This window comes from Chlorocebus sabaeus, chromosome 11, assembly GCF_047675955.1.
Source record: "Chlorocebus sabaeus isolate Y175 chromosome 11, mChlSab1.0.hap1, whole genome shotgun sequence".
Taxonomy (NCBI): Eukaryota; Metazoa; Chordata; class Mammalia; order Primates; family Cercopithecidae; genus Chlorocebus; species Chlorocebus sabaeus.
This window is the reverse complement of record NC_132914.1, coordinates 47,618,668-47,623,920: the sequence shown is the minus strand read 5'-3', so window position 1 is coordinate 47,623,920 and position 5,253 is coordinate 47,618,668. Positions and strand designations below refer to the sequence as shown.

Here is a 5,253-nt window from a genome sequence, read left to right as displayed (position 1 = left end):
GACCCTCCTCTGTCTTCCTCATGTCCACTCAAGCTGGAAACCTCTTCCTCTCTCTCACCTTCTACCTTTCACCAGATCACGCAGCCCTTCACCAGATCCCCCCTTAAATAGCCCCTGAGTCTGTGAATTTTCTCCACCTTCACTGCCCAGCGCAAGCCCAGGCCACCGTCACCTCTCCCACAATGGCAGCGATAGCTTCCTCATGTCTCTTCTCTGTCCTGCAGCCAGGGGGGATTCTAAAATGGCCAATCTGGGCTGGACATGGTGGCTCACACCTGTAATCTCAGCACTTTGGGAGGCTGAGGCAGGTGGATCACTTAAGGTCAGGAGTTCAAGACTAGCCTGGGCAACATGGTGAAACTCTGTCTTTACTAAAAATACAAAAATTAGCTGGGCGTGGTGGTGAATGCCTGTAATCCTAGGTACTCAGGAGCATGAGGCACAAGAATCGCTTGAGCCCAGGAGGCAGAGGTTGCACGGAGCTGAGATCGTACCACTGCACTCCAGCTCCAGCATGGGCGACAGAGTGAGGCTGTCTCAAAATAAATAAATAAAAATAAATAAATAAATTAATTAAATGGCCAATCGGAGTGGGTGCCCACCCCTTCAACCTCCCTTACTCTGTGACTTCCCAAAGCTCTCCCCTGTCCACAAGGCTGGCATGATCTGCCTGATGCCCCAGGTACTTCCCCATCTCACAGCCTTTGCACAGGGGTTCCCTCTGTTTAGAACACTCATCCCCTCACCAACCCCACCTCATCATTCAGGGCTCCTGGAGGCCTCCCCCGGACGTGCTTCTCCACCCATCTACATTACTGCTCTGTTATTCTTCCACAAGGCAGCTTAGGCTTTTGCTTTGAGGCACTTACCATGTGGGATTCTGCATTCCAGCATGTGGCTATTTACTTAAGACCTGCTTCCCCCTCTAGAACGTGAGCTCCTGGAGGGTGGCGAGGGGATCTCTTGCTTGCTTCTGCTCTCCTAGCTCACTGCATGACTCTCAGGCTGAGCTGGAAACACTTTGTTGCATAAATGAATTCTGGTCCCCACCCAAGCACACAAAGAGTGACCCACACTGCTGCTGGGCCAAACTGCACTGAAAAATGGCACTGCTGTGTGGACGTGGCCCTGCCCACCTCCAACAGGCACAGCAGGAAGGGCTGAGGAGCCCTGGCCAGGCAAGGGGAGTTCATGGACACAGCACCGACACCTGCCCACTCCTTCCCAGTGACCCAGTCCTGCCTCCCACAGCCGAGCAGTGCTCCGTCAGTATGGATAGCCTGGACAGCTGGGGTCAAGCAAGAAGCCTGGCATGTCAAGGGCTCTGGCCCCTGGCCCCGCCTGGCTCTCCACTGTTCCCAAGTGTTTTTTCCCCATCACTCCCTCCTTGGCCCAGACCCATCCTTTCATGTTATTCCTCTGGGGATGGTCTGTATCCTACCAGAGGCTTACTCAAGGAAATAAATTTTTAGTGGTGGAATATTGAGCATGTTATAGTCTCGGCCAAGGGTAGACAGCTGGGAAGGGGGTCCCTCAAACCTCACCTCTTGGGCAGTTGCCTCCTGTCCCTGTGAATACAGCTGCTTTGCCAGGATCAGCCTCCAAACTCCGTCTGGGCTAGGCCACCTTCCTCCTAGGATTCAACTCCAAGTTGGCACCTCATGTTTTTCTTCCTCCGTGCCTTCATTTGCATGCCGTTCTGGTCCCCTGCAGGGCCTCCTTCTCCTCCCCCAACACCACTGTCTCTTATCTGTCGAAGGCTACCCTTTTCTTTAAGATGCAGTTCAAAAGCCACGTCTCCTTTAGGCCAATCCTTTTGGATCTCCCAATCAGATATAACTTCTCCTTCTGAATCCTCCGAAAGCACAGTGCTGATAACCATCAATCATGTATGGCTTTGTCTGAAGGATACTGGGGGACAAAAGCTGTCTCTGTTGTACCTGACATTCTAGAATGTTATGGTTCTTTGTTGCATGTAATACAAGTTGGTGCTGGTTATAAGCTTCTGAACAATGATAAGGATGGTGCCATTTGACATTCAGTAGGTGCATTCGACTGTAAGTTCCTCGAGGGTGTGGAGGAGAGTTCCACGTCTTTGTCTCCCTAGCACCTAGCATGGTGCCGGCACATGGTAAATTCTCAGCAAATGGTTCTCTGGTTCAGAATGGATGTTCACAATAACGGCTTTAGCTTGCCACGCCTGTCGTATGCCAGGCACTGTGCCGAGCCCTGTCCAAATGCCATCTCACTGAGTTTTCACAGTCACTCTCTGGGTCAGGCACCAATAGTCTCCACTAAGAAGTAACCCCACAGGGCCGGGATTTGTGTCTGTTGTGATCACTGTTGTACACATATCAGTGCTTGACATGGAGCTGGCCCTCATAAATATTGTGTGAATAAGTAAATCAGTTAATGAGTATCCATTGTATAGATGAGGAAACTGAGGCTCAGATTTACCTAAGGTGTATCATCTGGTAACCGGGAGAGTCAGAATTGGCACCCAGATTGATCTGACCCCAAACCCTGTATTCTTCAATACTGAACTCTACCAGGTCAAGAGATGGAGTAGGAAGGCTTGAGATACACAATCCATATATTTAAGGCACTTTCCATCTGGTAGAGAAACGGAAATGTACGCACACAGCGGCACATGCGATGGCAACAGAACCTGTGAGACCCTGGGGAAAGAAATGACTTTTCAAGGGCCTGCTGCAAGAGAGGGGTTAAGCCTGGCCTAGAGCACTAGTTTCCTGAAAACTTGATTTTTTTGTATGTTATTCTAATGTGCAGAGGGCCTGTACCAGGCCTACTGAGGAGTGAGCTGATGTGGCTGAGAGTTTTGGAATGTGAGGCTGGGATGACAAGCCTGGAGCCTGGCTCTTTTGCGCTCAGTGAGGATTGCTCCAGCCCCAACTCTCAGCAAAGCCCAGGTGTGGGGAGCAGGGGAGGCGAGACAGAGACGAGGAGGGACAGAAATATGGTTTCACACCTGGCCCAGCAACTCCTGCCGCTGGAAAGCACGGCGACTCAGGATGTCAATGCCCGCCAGAGGCTTGGGCTTCATGTCCTGCATTTTGGAGACTGTATCTGGAGAGGCACAGTGCGAGGGGCATCGGGAGGCAGGAGTGGGACCGCAGCAGAGAGGGGTTTTGCAACCAACCTCTGGCTGGTCAGCACAGGAGTGTCAGGTTCTTTGCTGTGGGGCTGCTGGGGATGAGAGAGGCAGGAAGAACCCCTGCGAAGAGCAGTGAGAAGGGTAGGAGCCAGGGGCCTGCAGGGTGATGGCAGGCTTTGAAGTGTGTGGAGGGCTGCCGCAGCTGAGGCCCAGCTATACCCAGAAGGGAGCAAGCAGCCTGATGCCTGAGCTGGCCTGGCCCATTCGCCTCTTGTAGCCCACCCTGAGAACCTTCTTGCTGTGGCTGAGCTGGGCCCTGTCTAGCCCCTGCCTCTGCACCCCCATCACTGGCCTCAGAAGCACAGGTTCTCTCTTTACCTTCACTCTGGGGAGGCAGACAGTGGTGCAGGCTGGGTGTGTGGGTCTGTGTGTCAGGGGGTATTGGTGAGGATCTGGGGAGAGGTGCCTGGATAGCTCTGATTCTACCCACCTAAGAGATCTGAGGCCCTCCCAGCTCCTCCCCAACTTCCACCCTCAGTGTTGTCGCAGAAACCCTCGAGCTGATCGTGCCTACACGGGGTCAAATGCATTCTTCTCACCGGCCTTGGTCCCAACGTGTCATGTAACCTTGTGTTAGTCACTCAACCTCTTTGGCCTTCTGCTTCCACGTCTGTAAAATGAGAAGTCGCCTCCGTCCACACATTTGCCCCTCCCCGCCGCCAACCCACACTTGCCCCAGACAGAGCTGGCAACAAGAGCAGAGTGTGGAGTGGGAGGGCCTGCCATAGCATGGGCCTGGAAGGAGGAGAGAGGCAAAGCCTGCAGCCAGATCCTCACTCCCCGCCGGAGCAGCCCTGAAAATATTCCTGGCTGGTCTTTGCCTCTCCACGCTCACAGCAGCCTCGTGATGACGATGGCAGGGGGATTCTACAAGGAGGACAGAACATTCTTCCATCTCCTCCCGCCCCAGCTGCTGCCTGGGATCCACTCATCCCCTTCTTCTCTCCTTGGCCTCACTCTGCAGCGGGGGGCTCACTCACTCCAGGGTTCAGCCACTGTCCACCTGCTAATGAGCTAAGAAGTCCCAAACCTCCACCACCAGCCCAGCGTTCAACTCCATGGGCCCCAGGGCTGGGCACCAGGGTGGGAAGGGATGTGGTCCTCCCGCTAAACACAGCACATGGTGCCTCCTGGGGCTGCACAGGGAGGAGGCCTTGCCCAGACCTCTATCCAGGGCACCAGGAACCTCTGGCCGACTGCCTACAGGACATCTCCACCTGGATGTCCCACAGGCCCTCAAACTCAACCTGACCCCCGAGCACCTCAGCTCCTTTCCCTTTTCATAATGGGACCATTCTCCCAGGGACTCAGTCTTCACACCTTTGCCCTTTCTGATGTCCCTTCTGCCTTTCTCTCACCTCTACTCTCTTCCCAAGTTCCGTCGGTCCTGTCCCATGCTGTCCTTTTTCTCCATCTTTTCTGCTCCTGGATCACTTGTCTTATTTTCTAGTGATCAAACATGCGTAGAGCATGAGTTAGATGGCTGGCTCTGTTCCTAGTGCCTTACAAATCCTAGCTCTCCTCATTCTCGCAACCTTCAGTTTACAGATGAGGAAACTGAGGCACAGAGAAGTCAAGCATCTTGTGCAGGGCCAGGATTGGGACCCAAGCAGCCTGCTCTAGAGCTGGGCTCTGACCCTCCACAAGAGCCATCATTGAAGTTCCACTTACCCCTGCACCTTCAATCTCTTCCTCTCTCCATCCCTCCCACATGTTCACAGATGAAATCTTCTTCTTTTCTGATTTAAGAAAACAATATAATGACCAGCATGGCAAACAAGGCAAAACCTTGTGTCTATTAACAACAGAAAAATTAGACCGGGTGCGGTGGCTTACGCCTGTAATCCCAGCACTTTGGGAGGCCGAGGCAGGTGGATCACCTGAGGTCAGGAGTTCGAGACCAGCCTGGCAAACATGGTGAAACCCCGTCTCTACTAAAAATACAAAAATTAGCTGGACGTGGTAGTGGGTGCCTGTAATCTCAGCAACTTGGGAGGCTGACAGGAGAACCGCTTGAGCCCAGGAGACAGAGGTTGCAGTCAGCAGAGATCGTACCACTGTACTCCAGTCTGGGTGAC

At 53.2% G+C, this 5,253-nt stretch overlaps 1 long non-coding RNA gene across 1 annotated transcript; it reads left to right on the top strand.

Moving 5' to 3' along the window:
- The first annotated feature begins 1,991 nt into the window (after nt 1–1,991).
- On the top strand, nt 1,992–4,952 carry LOC119620708 (uncharacterized). Its single transcript, XR_005237262.2, has 3 exons — nt 1,992–2,041; nt 2,553–2,670; nt 2,791–4,952. It is a non-coding gene; the product is annotated as an uncharacterized lncRNA (long non-coding RNA).
- Nucleotides 4,953–5,253: the final 301 nt, after the last annotated feature.